The sequence below is a fragment of the Drosophila subpulchrella genome, chromosome 3R, assembly GCF_014743375.2.
Source record: "Drosophila subpulchrella strain 33 F10 #4 breed RU33 chromosome 3R, RU_Dsub_v1.1 Primary Assembly, whole genome shotgun sequence".
Lineage (NCBI taxonomy): Eukaryota > Metazoa > Arthropoda > Insecta > Diptera > Drosophilidae > Drosophila > Drosophila subpulchrella.
In genome coordinates, this window is record NC_050609.1 from 4,282,790 (window position 1) to 4,298,910 (window position 16,121).

Below are 16,121 nucleotides of genomic sequence, written 5' to 3' on the forward strand. Positions count from 1 at the left end.
AAGGATTTCAGTGCCCCAGAGTCATAAAACGGGTGACAAACTCAAAAGAACCCTTAGACGCATAATCCGCATTGGAGGTCGAAGGATTTTTAATGTCATGTAGGAGCAAGCAGGACTCTTTAAGTTATTAAGATTTAAATCCAAAATTATCACGGAAATGTTTAAAAATTTTCTTACCACAGATTCATTTTAATTTTAAAATACCTGATTTCAATTCTGAAAAATAAACTCTTTATAGATATGACAAGTAAGGCAGAATAAATCATAGCCACGTTCTTCTAAAGAAGTGTTTTATCTATAACAGCCAGTTTAAAAATGACGTAGTTAGTGAAGAAATTTTAGGAACTATTTTATCTATAATATGTTTTATGAACTACCTTCCTGTTTAAGAGCTCGTTCCCCCTGCAGGATACTTGGTCCACGTATAGACCATCGATTGACACTCCCTTTGGATAGCTGAAATACACTTCTGGGGGGTCAGGTAATGTCACTCTGCAAGACGGTTCCATTTTTTATGCTTTATAATGTGTGATATCATGATTTATTGCACATTAAAGTTGCAGCCACTCCCACTGAGTGCTTTTTCACGCCCACTCACACCCCCACCCACTTTCCAAGACCCTTTTTCCCGCCATTCGATGAACACGGACAATGCAATGGATATGATATTGCCACTGCCATCGTCCTTTTGTTGGAAATCAATGTGATGCGATGCGTGGCACACATCAAAGTGTTGATCGGAGGGGCAAGGGGTGTTGTGAAAAGGGGGTGGAAAATGTGGAAAACCGGGCGGAAAATGTAGAGTTGCCAGCTTCTCCCACTGAGTTGTTGTTTACGTATGCGTGACGCATCATGCGGCCGCTAAGCTGCAAATCTCTTTAAGATGATACTTTGCAACATTTACAAATGTTTTAGTGCCCCCAATGTGCGTGTGTGTGTATTTGAGAGATGTGTCCTGCGAGTGTATCTGTGTGCCCTGTCTGTAAGTGTGTCTGTGAGTCTGCGTCTGTGATTAGCATTCCAGGCATATCTTACATTTATGTTGGATGTTTCCGTTGCAGCAAATATACGCATGTATGTGTTGGGGCCCAGGGAAAGTATAGAGGCCATGGGCGGAGGGGGGTGGAAAAGCCAGGGGGAAAGGGGGAAAATATGGGCGTTTGGGGGCGGGGCGGTAAGTGTACAGGGAGTCGTGTAATGTTACGGTTACGGCTCGTTATGCCCTTTTGCCAACATTAAGCTGTTACTGCTGCTGGTGTTGGATGCAGTGAGAGAAAATATATATTTAAATTATATATAAATATATAATAGAAAAAGTTAATTTTCAATAAGATAAATACACTATAATATTTATTAGTTTAAGGATATAGCTAAAGTATAACATCTTTATATTAAATAAAAATGATAAAAGAAATTTTTTTTAATATTTCAATCACAGTTTCTTTGGATTGGTAACCTCTGTTTTTTCATCAATAAGCTTTGTTTCATTTTTCTCAGTGCTCCGACCGAGGGTCTGTTGCTTTTGTAGCTGATGTATTCCTCAGACACAGATACATATGAATACATATAGCCAGTGTCAGTCCATTTATATTTGATTTTGATGTTTATGCTGGCTGATGGCTCAATGCAGTCACTCCGCCTCCCTTCCAAGTCATGTAAATAATTTCAAAATGTTTGCACTCCTTGTGTGGCTAACCCATTATGTGCGGTCGAATCCTGATTTGCAGTCACTCCTCGAAACCGAATGGATGTGGACGTGGATGTGGATGTGGAAGTGGTTGTGGATACGTATGCGAATGTGTGCGGGCATATGGACTCCCGGTCGTCACTTGAGTGAATCAAATTTAGTGCAGCAGGATCACAAAGGATAACTGTCTTAGACACCCGGCACATCCCTTTTGGCTTCTGACAATCATTTGTTGGTATCTCGTTCCTTGGCTCGTGCGTCGTATATTACTGCTCCTGCTCCAATTTCTTAGACGTTATATATGGTCCCTGCCACGCCCCCCGGTCCCATACGCCCTTTCCCCGGGGGGCAATGCGGCTTTTAACTTTTGCGCTTTTCTTGTTGCGTCCAAGAGCTGTGAAAATGAGATAATGTGTATGTGTGTCACATTTTTCGCCAACACCCATCCCCCACCCTGCTTTTTGCACAGCTTGCCATTGTTTTTTGCCAGAGACTTGAAATATGTTACCTTCACGTTGAGCTCATAAACTAACACCAACACCTTGACACGTGCACTTTTTGTAGCCAAACGCACACACTCACACACTCCTAGGTGGTTCGGGCTCACACGGTTACATATAGATGTCATTAAAATTGCAGTAAGAGGATGGCTCGACTTGGCTTTAGCTTTGGCTTTGGCTTCAGTTTGGCTTTAGCCTTAGCTTTAGCCACGACTTGGCAAGGACGAATCTCTTCCTGCTGGATATTCTCCGTTCTGGCACACGGTGCGACCTCATCCTTTGGTATCTGTTAGTTGTTCCCTAGCTTGGGGTAGTAATTGCTGTGCGAAAGGTTTCGAAAACAGAATGTTGGAATTATATCTTAAAATATTTCATTTAATTTAATAATTAATTAAGAGTATTGAAGATCCAAACGTTAAATCAATGATTATACTCAAGATCAAAAACTTATTTACATTTTAAAACAATCAATTCAGTTGCAACTATATCATTTAAGGAAGCATTAATAAAATTGGAATAATTAATGACAAACCTATTCAATTTACCACATAAATGGGTTTTGTATTCCTAAGCATGAAATGAATATAATTTTATTGGTTTATAATTAGTAAAATAATTAATAGGAATATATAAACCTGTTTTAAGTACATATTCTACTTCAATTCCTGAATGTAAATAATAGTGAATGTAATCCTAATTCAGCCCAGAGTACCTTGGCATCGTGGTTTATAGAACGACTTTGTTTATACTTTCCTCTCGGCTGTTCAAACCCACTTTTTATATTTCGCACTTGCACTCGCAGCCATATAGACGTTTATTTCGCAGAGGTCTGTGGGTGGTTTGGATGGTATATTTGTGCGGGCGACTGCTTTTGTTTGTTTGGATTGCCTGGCAGTCGGTTTCATAAGCGCGCTTCCCGCTCGCCACTTGATTTATTTGTCAGCTAAAAACGTGCTTAATCATATTAGAGTGCATTTGTGAGATTAAGTGTGAAGCCGAGAATGGGCGGGAGAATTATGGAGGCTGGGAGCATTTATACGTTCATATGGAGCAGCTTAAATCGTCTTTGATCACATAACGTGCTCGAAATGCTTGTGTACCTTTCTATGATTATTTTCAGACGATGTTCCCATGAGCATTATAAATAGGTAAAATCTCTGGTTTCCTTATTCTCATTTTGTACTAATAATTGAGCAACTTCAGCGGTCCAGAACCCACTTAATCTCGAGGGTTTGTTAACCAACCAAACTCATTATGCCCCATATGTCATGCATGCCCGATAAACATCCAAAGAGAGTCCTTTTTGAAGTTGGACTTGAAGTGGAGCGAGTACCTTTCCAAATTGGAGCCCGAGTTGCAGTTGCAACTGTGCAGGACGGGTCGCAGTTGAGTTCATCCGACTCCTGTCGTCGCTGTGTCTGCGCTTGTCGGTCATCAGCGTCATGGTCTATAACTATGTGACCCACTGGTGTGTGCTAGTCCACTGGAAAATTATCTAGACAAAGTTTTAGAAAGTTACTAGGAACTTAAAAGAAAAATTCAGACAGATGCATGAAGTTAGGAGCAATTAAATATTTAAAAATTCTTTTCGAATCTTTAGCTAATATTATGGAATATTTTTGTAATTCTACTATGCGATTAAGGGAAGTAGGTGACTGGATTTTCTTGCAGTGCCTCGATGGTGGGGTGTTTGTCGTGGTCCAGCGTGAATGGTTCCGCCGAGACTAAGCCTGTCAATGTCCAGAACAGAACCTGGTTTGACCACACCCCACCAGATCATTCCCACAGCTTCGAGCCCGGGACAATCCGCCCACCGATGTGACAGGAACGTAATGCACAAAGTGGCAGTAGTGAAGGTGGTGCACTGGGAGAAAAGTGGGTGGGCTGGGTGGCTCGTAGCGCTCCTTTTGCCTCCTGTTCTTCTTGTACGCTTGTGGCATGTGTGAATTTTTCATTAAAATTCAAGTGACATCAAAAGGGTTGACTGCGGCATACATACACACACCTACACACTCAAACACACACCGGGGATGTGGGTGTGTGGGTGTCGATAGTGACACAACTGTGACGACATACTTGCCGCTTGTTCGCTGTCAGCCACACACACACGCTATACAAAGTTCCCGTTTCCGTTTCCGATTCGAAATGAATGAAGTGAAAAGTAGTCTGAAGTTATAAATTGTGTTCATCTTAAATGGTTTTTTGGCATAATAGATTTTGTTATAGTATTAAATATATACTTGAAAAGTTATATTGCGTCTTAGATTCCAGCGCTGAGAACTTTTATCGGTGCCATTTTAGTTTGACCTAATTGGTTGTACCTACAATATTATTTGCATACCATTTTCATCCTAAAAGCAATTTAACCTGTTCTGATTTAAATTTCGCCTAGTTCTGTTGAAATCAAAAGCGAGAACATGGGTTACAATCAAATCCAGACTTGCATAAGTAGTTGCCTGTCATCACTTAGTCGGCTGTCAACTTCGTCACTAAGCCCAGTTGATAGCCAATAATTGTCAGGCGCTTTAAAATTGAAATTAATGCAGGAAGGTGGGGTGGGCAACCCAAAGAGGAGATGACATATAGCCTTCAGCCCGAGGCTCATTAAACACACAGATCCCGGATTCCAGATCCCGGATGTCGCTCGGCGCTCATCTATTAATAAGCGTAATTTATGGCCGACCATTTATAAGACACAAATGGCGGGGAGGCTGGGTGGCGGGGACAAAAATAATTAAATTTAAATATTAAACAGCTCACGCGTATTTGTCAAAAAATACTGTGGAAATCCGCACGCACGAGGAAGACATAATTCACCTAAGAACCACTTACCGCAAAACTGTGAGAAAGGCGGCAAGGGATGGAGTTAAGGACTTCATATCCTCATACCACATAGATATGCCGGCTGGGCGCTTTGTCATGTTTTTGTTTGCCACTCGGAGATGTGCTTACCGACATATTTAGCATTCAAGTTTTTGATGAAGTGCCGTCGAAACAAAAACAAGACTCCCTAAGAAAACTAAAACGTGAATAAATGGGCTGACTTCAAAGGTTGACATCGAAGTGTTTGCAAGCTTTTCTTTCTTGTTTGTGTGATGAAGTTATGCTAAGGCAAGAAATTTGCGCACTGAAAAAAAGTCGTACCAAATTTCAAGGTTTCAGAAAAGATAAGTATAGACTTTACAGAAAATTCTATAGCTTTAAATATTTAAATAAACATTTTTCTTTATTTTTTATTTGTATAAAAATTATCATTAACTTTCTGTCAGTTTTATTAAATTAATTTTGAATGAGATCTTAGCGTACTTAAAAAAAACCCATTTGAAATTATTATATATTTTTTTTTTCTTGGAAATTCTCTAACATGACATATATTATTACATTTTTATATTACAATCCATGTTTATATACTTTTTTATTTTTTTGAGTGTGCCTATCCAAAGTACTCCTTTTCCTTGCCTTATGAATATGCAGATCAAAGGTCAGAGGGTGTTTCGTGTTTTCCTCTCCTACTTTTATTCCTTATCAACTGCTGTGAAAAAAGGCTTGGCTTCCACAGACCCACAATTCAACCAGACACTCAAGGCCAACAGCAGGCGATGGGGGAAAATTAAAGAGGACGGTTTTGGGTTTGGGGCGGAAAATAGACTTTTGGTTTTTCGTCTTTGGGCCAAATTGTTTATGCAAATTTTGAATAAATAAACAAGATTGTTAATTTAGTTAAATATTTCATTTTTGTGCCGTTTTCATCAGCACGTTCGAAGGACCTGCCTCCAGGAGGGAGCTCCATCATCTGGATCTTTATCTGTATCTGTATTTGCATCTGTATTTTTGTATCTGCAACTGGGTGAGCGGTGAGCGTGTACGTGTGTAGGTGCTGCCATGAATTTTGATGTCGACTCTCATTAGGCGACGAGGATGTTTTCGGGACTGGGATGCAAAGGATTGCCAGGATCCGCCCGGCAATGCCTGCTGTCGATGCCTGTTCACTTTTTGCCCTGTTGTTTTTCGGGGCCCGGCTGTTGTCCCCATGTCAGAGCAGCAATAAAATATTGTTGTATTTGCTGTTTCCGTACGGCCAGGCCGGGCCCTCTCTTTTCGGCCCTTTCGGTTCGGTTCGGTTTGGCTCTGTTCTGGGGCTGTGTTTGTGTTTCTGCACTTGTACAAACACATGTTAATTGGCCGTAATTGTAAGTTTTGCTAACGCAACAACAGAAATGCACAATGTAAGCAAGTTTTTAAAGCAGAAACAACAAGACGGTCCGGCCAGAAATTATCATAAAACTTTTGCCAAATGTTTGCCGTAGTAATAAAAATTTAAATATTCCTTTTGGACAAGGAACTCATGCTGGTCCTTGGTCGAAACGAATGAACTACAACTGCCCCTGCCCGTTCGCAATCCCCTTTTTGAGGCTGAGGGTCACAATATTTATGGCGACGCGCGCCACATGACGTTGAACTATGCGTATGACTAACCGAGGGAGTCCTGCCCAGCGAGTCCTGTTCGGAGAGCCAGTCCGCAGCCCCCAGACCATCCATATCCACCTCCTTCAGCCGTCATTTTAATAAACTTCATATGTCGCATGTCGCCATTTTTTCTTCTTTTTTTGCACGTTGCTCACGAGGATGTTCCCTTCCTTTGGGGCCCTCACATAGGGGTATTTCCATTCTTATGTAGCTTTTACGCTAAATGATCCTTTCTGGGGTTAACATAGAAATATAAATTCTTTTTTGTAAGCATAAAAAATCCATAGGTAATCCATTAATAATAAAAAAAGTTACAATGAGTTCTTTAAAAAGATCGCTGAAAACATTAATAATAAAAATTATTAAAATACAAATATTTTTCATGTTACATTTGGCTTATCCTTCGTAAACTTTTAAAATAAAAAATGAAATTGCTATAGAACAATTTTTTTTTTTCTATATCATTTTATAAAGATAAGTAATCTCACTGCATTGTTATAAAAGCACTTATGCGATTTTAGATTTGCAGGGCTTTTAAGCGCTATGACTTACAATTCAGCTGTAATAATTTAAATGAAATGAAAAGACATCCCTAATTTTGACCTTGAAGAGTATACAAACTTCAGAAAAGCTGCTCCGCATTCCTCTCTTTTTTCTTGTTCATGCTACATTCAGTCTTGCGGCTTTATTAGTCCGTGATTTATGTAGTCAAAGATAGCGAAGAGCCGGTCCAGGGTCCTGGTTCCAGGGTCCGTACTCCCGATACCTCTCCCTCCACGGGGTCCAAGTGGATGTCGTGGCTGGGAAATTTATACATGCGCCGCAAGAAGTCGGGCGTGGACAAATGAATGACATGGCACCGCTTGGCTGCTGGCTCGATGCCGCTTTTTAGGCAGTTAAACTCGAACTAATCGCCGCGCCGGCATCTTGCCGTTGGCCAATCTGCTATGCAGCTTTATGGCTGCCATTCGAGGGGAAACCGAATTATGAACTGGCTCTCGATATTGACTGTATAGTACTATACATTATACTGAATGCTGTATAGTATAGTGGGGCATAACAGCCCGATCCTGTTGGCATTGGAGTCACGTATTTGACGCAACGTTTGCGCCTTTAATTCGTTGCGCTTAGTCGCGGGATGGACACGTCCATGTAATTATTTACGGGTAGCGGCGAAATGTGTATAAAATATTGTATAATAACACATCACTGGCATTGCATATGTGTTATTTATGACCATTACGATGGCAACATATTTATATATTTTTTCATGCACATCTTTATGGCCTGTCAGGGCAGATGTATGAATATGTTATTAGCTCGGGAGTGGGGAAGTGAAAATTAAGTGGGGAATGGCATCGGATATGCTTAATCCGAATACTGCCGTAGGAAATAAACCACCAAAAGTTTATATTTATTAAAAAAAAAGTGATTGAAAAGGTTGTATTTAAACAGCTGTTGTATCCATCTAAACATTATTTTGATTATTTTAAATACGAAGTGTCCTTTTTTCCAATCCGACGCAAATAAATCCAATAAATTTAAACTGAAATTCCATAAACACTTCCAATTTACATAAATTCTTCTATTTGATTTAAACTGAAAATGGCCCAACTTAATGTTAGTAAATAAAACTAATTTGATTTCAAATTTTTGCCTTACTTTACCAGTTTGCCACACAAACAGGTAGTTGAATTGTTGCAAATTTTTGGCATTTCAGTGGAATTGAAATGCAACCAGAGTTATGACTCGTCGGCGGTTAACCAATATTTATTCTCAATTAATAGACTCGGCCACAAAACTCATATGTGCAGCTTGCGGTTGGCTGGCAGCTACCGATCAAAATAATGCCCATGGAAAAGCATACAAATGCCTTGTTGCCGCAGTAAAAATCATCGCCGACTGCAGATTGCAGGAAATCACCAGCCGGAGTTGCGAAAACAGGGAGTTGGAAAAGCATGGGAGCGTTGAATAGTGTAAACATGGCAAGCCGAGGGAAAATATTTTCAATTTCCATTACAAAAGTGTGTGGAGACAGGGAGGGGTGGCGTTGAAAAGGGTGCTGCAGCTAGGGAATTGAAGAGTTCCTCCTCAGTATTATGAAAATTAAATTTTTCATTTCAGTGCATCGGCATCGGCTGCCTGCTGCCTGCTGCCAATGAATGAATCTGAAAACATTGCAGCCCAGACGGATGGGCCACATGGGCTACACTAGTTAACATCTAATTTTTCCTTGGGTCTTTAATTTTTTTAAATACTTTGCGATACAAAAATACTGTTTTTGTTTCAGTAATAGTTAAAAATACCACTAAAAACATTCAATACAATTATATACAAAATATTTTTTATATTTTGAAGTAAATTAATTACTTAATAAAATATTGCCTTTCATTTTATACATTTATTTTTAATTTTATGAGTCAATCTACTTCTTAGGCCTTGCAAGTCAGTGCCATCGATGTGAGTGCTTAGGTCGGTTTCTGGGCACCCAATTGGTAGATATTCAATAACCATATCCATGGCCAGGACATGAATGCGTTAGATCGCCGAGAAGATTATGGTCTATCTGATGGTCTGTCTGAATGTGTCTGGATGTGTGGCCTGGTAATGGAAATGCAATTTAACATTCGAATAAGTTCGCAATGTGCTCCCAGTTTGCTCGTAAAATCTTTGGTTGAATATTTCTATGCGTTCCATTGAAGTCTTTTATAAAGAACACGACTGCAATATTTCCAACGTTGGACAGGCATTTCAATATTTCGGCAATATAGTTAATTGAATTTCAAAAGTGAATAACTGGTCGTTGACAGAGAGTCTGTATCTCTAGGTAACTGACAGTTACAGTTTCGGCAGGAAAAGAAAGTAAAATAATGGTTTTTAACCATGTAAGTTCCGAGTACTGAGTGAAATCGTGTTACTTAACCATTATCATCCACAATAGTTTCAATCCTCATGTTTGTTTATGGGCGAAATCCAGTCGAATGCCTCTCCTCATTGTAAATTGCATTTTCGTTTGCGAGTACTGGATTGAGTTACCTCCGGAATCGAATTATTCCCATAATGAGGCGCCCAACAGAGTAACCATTGAGCTTTTGCTAATTGCTCGAAGGCTTTCCATGTCGCTTTCCGTTCGACTTACGCATACAAATGGCTGCGTGAGCGGCACTTTAAGAAATTGGATTTTCATCGGGTGTAGTTATGGCCACGCCCCTTTTGACCTCGCCGCCGCCTTTTCCTTTTTCCGGTGGCAAGGAAAGGCAGAGAAAATTTTACGGTCCACCATAAGCTGCGCACTTTATCCACTCGCAATGTTTATTAATGAAACTGTTTGTGATTTGCATTTTAATTTATGCAAAAATACAGAAATATATTTAATATGTGCAGGAGCCCGATGTGGCAGCGTTTCCCGATGCTCTGCAATTGAAATTCAAAGGCAGCCGGCAATTTTTAATGTTCGCCGCTCTGGTATTTTACGACTCCGACGATGGCGGCGATGTCTGCTAAACTGAATTGATAATTAACAAGGCAAATGCGCGTGTAATTAGCATTCAGTGGAGCAATCTTCAACAAGGACAACTTAATAGGGACTTGGAGAAAATTTAAAGCATACCCTGGGATGGTTGGAAAATGTTTGTGGATTCTGTATAAGTTAATTTCGAAAAATTTGTATTTCTAATTTGTATATTTGGTTTAAAATTATTAATAATATAAATTTATAATCTTACATATGTATCATTTTTATATATACAAATAATTATTTAATCTACAAATGTTTTTAAAAGCCTCTTGAAAAATAAGTTTTAAGCTAATTAAATTTTAGTTGAATTTATAAGAAATGTAAAGCTTTATCTGGCTTCAATGTTGGTAATTAAAAAAAGGAACAATGTTTTCAAAAATTACATATTGTGAAATTATAAATTATTCAGGCTGCCTAATAAAGGAATCATAAATAGTATTCTTGCAGCTGTCATCTTGGCATACCCTGGCTGTCTCAAAAATATTTTTTTTCCGGATGCCTCAGTAAAAATGCGAAATCCCCCGAAATCTGTAACCGCCTCTGACATTCGCAAATCCAAGCAGGCAAGCAGCCAGCGACTGCTAACAATGCTTATGTATTTATTTGCATTTATGCCCCGACTCGGGGGCTGCAATCGGCCCAAGCCCCAGGATTCCCCGAACATCCAGAGCCCCCAGAACCCCCGGAACTCCCAGAAAGCTCTTCCAATCCCGACTAGGGCCATTGTCTAAACCGTAATCCCCAACGAGTCGGGCTCTCAGTCAGCTACAAAGTCACTCACTGGATGCGCCTGAGCGTAAACTTAATATGCTCGAATGCACCGCATTTGCCAACAGAGGGCTAAAATAGAGTTTTGCAATCCTGCAGCTCGCTTTGCAGCTGCAGAGAAAGCGTGGCTTATTGCCATTTCTATTGTTATTGTTAATAATTTGCCGCCTTTGTTTGCCGGAATTACCATTCTGTCAAGCCGGGAGAGAGAGTGGGAGCCCTTCTGTGGACTTTCCCCATTTCCAATTTGCCGCTGCTTTCGTTTCGAAGTTAATTAAGTTGCCGGGGACCTTTGTGATTCCCAGATCCGAACAACCATTATTAGCACATCCTTGCAAATTCTGCAGCTGATCTATTGTTTGCCGATCAAATGCACTTCGATTAACACAACACTGATGCATCCTGATTTGGCAATGCTAATCAAATTTACTTCTACTCGGACTCAAGAAGCATTAAATTCGATTTTCCTTTCTTTGGAAAATATTCGTCTATGCAAATTCGATTCGCACCGAAAGTCGAAACAGTCTTTTCATTAATTTAGCTCTATTTAAATGCCTGATTCCTGTTTTAATGAAGAGCCGGGCTTTTGATTGTTATATCGGATTAATTGGCTCAACTTTGCTGGCTATTTAATTGGAACTGGAAAAGCTTATTTTTGGAAAATTTTCTTTATATATTGCCTATGCTCCTCGGGAACTACACTTTTCCCCCTTTACTGCACTTATAAAAAATGTTATTACACTTTGATAATCGGTACTTAACATTTTTAAATGGCTTGCAAACCGTATTACACTATTAATAACATATTGCCAAGTAAGGTTTTTGAATGTCATTAATGTATTATTATCTGAAAATTAATTACCTTTTACGTTTGTAATGCTCTAAATTTTTCAGTGTGCCCAAAAATGCTACTGAAACATTTTCCAACTTGTCGAGCCGAAAAAGCAGGAGCAACTGCAGTTGCATTTAAAACTTTTTGACCAACCAACTAATTGTCAAGTGGGAGTCAATGCCATCGGCCTGCCACATAAGTCACCGAGCAACCCACTAAATGGAGAAAAAATGCGAAGGCTCCACAGGAAATTCTGGCCAGAAGAGAAAATGCATTTGGAAGCTGTGTGGTGGCATTTGTTGACTGATTTCCAAAATGCCATGAAACGCACAGGAGTGCGGCAGATGGATGCCGACTGTAGGTTGTGGGTGGATTTGGACAGTTTTGGGTGCCTTCGGGTGGGGCACTGGTGGTTCGGTGGCTACGCAGCTGCACGCAGTCGACAATAGAAATTGGCAAGGGACATCCACTGACTGAGTGAGCGAGCGAGGCATTTGGCAATAGCAATAGCAATAGCATTTGCCCAAAGTGCCCGACTCGGTGTCCTATATATTTAGAAGCCACAGAGAGAGAAAATCCTTCTGAGCAATAAAATTAAAAATATAATATTTCTTAAAACAACATTTTATTAAAAGCTTTTTTAATAATTGTTATTTAAGTTATATCCCTTGTGAAAATATAAAAAAATATAATAATCACTTTAAGAGGTTGAATTGAAATTGAACTTCAAAGGTTAAAATTTAAATTTTAACTGAAATGTACTACATTTTTTTTCGTTTTACAATGTCATTCGAGCTAAAATGATCTTAAAAAGTTATCCAATAAATTTAAATATAATCGAATTTTATACATTCAAAAATATAGATGGCTTACATATAGGCATAAATGACTTAATTTACCTAATCTGAGGTTTTTAGAAAATTATTTTTTCAAAATTTCTCTTTGTGCACCCCATATATCCTGTATCCTGTCTCCCGAGCCTGCTGCAGTGCGTTTTCCCTTTGACAATATGCTCAACATGATGCTCCAAAAACTGTAAACTATGCGCCAACACACACACTCGCACTCGCACTCACACACGCTCGTATTATGCACGTGGGAATTGTTGCTCGGAGTGTGTGTGTGAGTTTACTAGAGAGTTGCAAAAATAACGTTGACAACTTTTTTGTTGGTGGTAGGGGGTGGAAAGGGTTGAAAGGGTTGAAAGGGGGTGGTTCGGTGGCACTGCGGGTGCGATGAATGCGGCTGTGGTTATTTATGGCAATTAAAGGACTAATGATGTCCCAGCGCAGCTAGCCGGTACATGATGCTGCCAAAGCTGTTCCTGTCCCCACTTTGGGATCACCCCCCTCGGAAAAGTCCTGCCGCCAATTGGAATACCCTTTTAAATAAATAAAAAAACTTTGCAATCTTTAAAAAAAATAAAAAATATTATATCAATAACAATTTATCTTAAGATGATTTTGAAATTATTTTACCTAATAGGTTTTTATAGGAACTTTCTTTCGACTTGAATTGCATTTTATCCAAAATAAGTTACAAATTTTCTTCTTCATTTTTAATTTTTAAATTTATAATTTAACAAATAATTAAATTAAAATTAAATTAAATTATTATTATTTAAGAATAATAATACAATTTTTTCAGAGCAAAATTTGGGACTTTTGACAAAGAGAGTACTTCATTATTTCAGTTAAAAATTAAATTTCAACAAATTTGTGTTCCAATTTTTTTTTTGTCGCAAAGTTTTTTTTGGCTTGTGGTTTTGTCTTTCCTTTTTTGTTTAATTTTTCATTTATGTTTTGTTATACTTTTCGCCGGTTTTCCTAGATAAATTTGACAACAATTTGGGAGGCCAAAGCTAAAGTTGCTTAAAATTCAATTAATTTGTGTGTGTAGTGCAATGAAAAATGTGGTGTTCAGCAACTTTCTGTGCGTGCCAGACGCGACGTCATTTTGTGGACGCTCCAGAAGTTGCCTCTTGGTCCCTGTCACATCGGCAAAAGGCTAATGAAGGAAGGGCCGGGCAGAACCGGGGCTCTCGAACTGTTTTTGGGCTAATTTGGCCGGCGACTGGGGTTCCATTCGCTGCATTTGCAGATAACCAAGGCAACCGAAGAAAAGTTGGTCGAGCCGAGAAATGGCAACCGGCAACCCAAGTGGGGACAAGAGAAAATTCATTTGTGTGGCCTGTAATTAGATTCCCATTTCGACAGGCAGGGAGAAGTAAGCTCACTAATCAGGGCTACAGCTTTTCATCGACGAACCGAGTCGAAACCAAAAAATTAAGGGATCTTTACAATGATGTGTAGTAAAAGGACACTTATTCTTATAGTTCAATATCTGCCTTATCAGCGTAGAAATATTATTGGTTCCACAGTGCATTGAGTTCGCCCTGAGGACTCCATGCATTCAATGGTAGCAGATCAATTAAATAAATAGAAGTTCGTCTGAGCCCAGGGACTGACCCACTTGGCCATGAGTTGTGGCCAAAGCTGATTAAATTATCAATCCGCTCGAAGCTGGCCGAGTGGCAAATCATCTTGCCAGTCATCACAACAATAACTATAACTCTGACATGTACTGATGGACAGCACTGAGGAAAAAACATAGCTTAACCTAAGTATGTTTGTAATATAAAATTAAATCTACATATACCAGCCATAATATTATAATAAATGATAAAAAATTTGTACTTTGTTATTCAACCTACTTCCCTTTTAAGTTTCTAATTGATTTATTTTTAAACATTTAATATTTAAATTGGTGTAAACATTGGCGTATTGCAGACCTGCTGCCGCTTTATTGCCAGTGAAGGATTTGGCAGGAGGGGGTATATTGCTGGGTGCATCTCATGACTGCACGCTCGGATGCTCATTTTAAATTGACTTCAAACGCTGCTGCGTGACGGTCTGCATGGACACGGAGTGCAGTCCGCAGGATGCCGGGCAGGATGCCAGGACGCCAGGCCACCAGGATGGGACCGATGTACCGAAGGACTGCAGGCACAGGCACGCACGCATTCTGATGGCATGACGAACGTGGCGAACGTGGCCCAAAAACCTGGCCAAGAGAACTGGCCGGCAATATGGTTAACGACGGACGCCCCGGCCTTTAATTGTGCCACATCATTTATGAGCGTTGGGGGCAGACGAGACAGATGAAGTGGATTTGGATGGACTTGAATTGCAATGAGTGCACCCATTTATGTCGAAACGATTTGTTGTGATAATGTGATGCATTACACTGGCGAAAAATAAGATATTTTCTAAGATTTATGTTTAAGCAAAGAGTAGTAACTAGTTAAGCACTGCACTGGTTTCTTATAATCCTCGTTTTCTTTGCTTTTGTAGCTTCTAAATAATAATCAAAATTAATCAATTTAATACAAATAATTGCTAAGTGTATAAGCTTTTCTGCTTTTATATATAAAAATTAATTGATTTCAATAAAATATGGGAAATTAAAATGAGAAATTATAGGATCTGCTGCGGTTATAAAAACAGAAATGAAAATAAAACTTGGAGAAAGAATCATCCGACAGGCCACACAAGAAACAACATAAAGTGAAAGGTGAAGGATGCGGCAGGATGTGGAAAAGTGGGTGGTGGGATGGTGGCCTTGGGTGGATTGAGGGGGCGGAAGGCGACGAGGGGTACTTTGTAAAAGTGTGCAAGAAATGGCAAACTTTTTGATGCTTCAAAAAACTCATTAAAAAGGATTTGACACGTGAAGTGCGAAAACTTTCTATTTTTATATTATTTCCCTTTTACATTTTTATGGCAACGTGTGAGGAATTCGCCGACCCCAATACCCCCCTCCCCTTTTTTATTTTCACATGAGTGTGTGTTTGATGTGTGCTGATTGCCGGTGCCCATCAAAATGCGAGTGTGTGAGTGTCGTCGCCGTCGTCGTGGCTCGTTAGAATTTGCGGATTGAATTTCAATGGCGATTGATGACGGCTGTATGTGTGTGTGCACTGGGAAAAAAGTGCAGTGTATTTATATAATTAGAAAAAAAATTATATATGCTTATTTTACAAATTTGTTTAATTAACGATCTCAACTTTATTACATTTTAAAATAGTAAATTAATAGAATATATAAAAACATCACGTTATCACAACCAAATAGTTTAAAAAAATTAATTTTTAATATAAAAGTATTATATCAACATAAGTTTTTCTAATTTTTCCCAGTGCATGTGATTGTGTGGTTGCTGGTGTGCAGGTATTAGCCGGCACAGCTTGTTGAGGGCCCAGAAACAACTTTGGCAGGAACTCAGACACCGAAACGCGACTCCGATCCGAGTTTCCTGGCTCATTTTATGATAATGTTCAAACCTGGCGTT